Below are 1,402 nucleotides of genomic sequence, written 5' to 3' on the forward strand. Positions count from 1 at the left end.
GCCAGGTCCCGTGCCCTGGGAAAGGCAGAGCAGATGCTGCCATGATCTTCATTGTGCTGCTGCTCTGAAATAGGGAATTCTGGAGCACCCCTTTGACCCAACAAAGCAGCACCTTCACCAAAATCGGCTTTGACTCTCTGTAGACTGCCTTCCCAGGGGCTGGCACCCTCACTGATGCCAATCAGATCCTTCATTTCCCATCGCTTGCTAACATCTCCAATCCTGGCTGCGTTCATGGAGATGCTGCAGATTTTAAGGGATCTTTTGCAGCATCCCAGTAGACTCCCCAAAAATGACCTGCCGGTGCTGTGCCTCCGCTCCAACTATTCTTACAGGAAAACTCAATTTTGCTTCACAGAGAGAGAGATCATTTAGGGGAATAGAAACTAGGTAACCATGGGTCTTCACTAATTGGACTCAATTGAAAACCCATTCCATAGGTATTTGTGGAGGAAACATAGGGATAGAGAAATGTTAGGCAGAGAGGTATATTAAAAAAATGTAGATCTGAAGACACCCATGTATGTAACACCGGCCTGTGGGCAGTAGAAAGGAGGTGTTTTTTCCTGCAAGGTGCTGTGTTGACAGCCCACCAGCACAGCCCACCTCAAAATCCAGGCATTTTCTCAGCTCTTCAGGGTTTGGAGCAATTTCCTTAGGCCAAAAGATTTTTGTGCTGGATGCTCTGATTTCCAGCTTTGTGGGAGGAAGGAAATATTGATGAGAATCCTTTATTTTCCAGATGGTGGGTGAAGCAAAGAGGAGCCAAACTACTCACTTAAAGCCCAGCATTCAGACTGAAACCTTGCCGTGCCCCAACAAGGCACAGCTCAAACAAGTAGGAATAGGCACACCAGAGCTTGCTTGGATGCTGCTGCTGGAATTCAAAAGAGGTTGAGGCAAAAAGAGAAAGAAATCGCAAGGAACTGAAACAACAAAGATTCATGGTGCTGAAAAATTCACCTAGGTGTCTCAGCCTGGAAAGACAGAGAAATACATAGAGAAATGGAAATCTGGGAGATGGGTTTAATGGTGTGTATTGAATGAACAATGGATGGTTTGTTTCCTATCTTCCAGGGTGTTTGCAACCATGAAGGAAAGGAACGCACACAGGAGAAGACATCTCCCACGGAAGGAAGCAGAGCCTCTGGCTAAGAAGAAAAGACCAAATTAGCCCTGCAGCTCTCCAGGCCTAGCAAGAGTTAGCCGTCAAGAGGACTAGATTGAAATAGAATGGTTTCTGAAGATTTTAGGCTGCTTTATTTTTCTCTTTAGTTTACTAGATAGGCATTTCTCAATTGATTAGCTAAGATTTGTTAGTATTATTAGAATTTGATGAGTAGTATTAGATTTATCCGTAAATGTAAGAGGTTTGGTGTTGTTGGCTATGCTCCTCCTTTCC

This window comes from Erithacus rubecula (assembly GCF_903797595.1).
Source record: "Erithacus rubecula genome assembly, contig: scaffold_105_arrow_ctg1, whole genome shotgun sequence".
NCBI classification, from domain to species: domain Eukaryota; kingdom Metazoa; phylum Chordata; class Aves; order Passeriformes; family Muscicapidae; genus Erithacus; species Erithacus rubecula.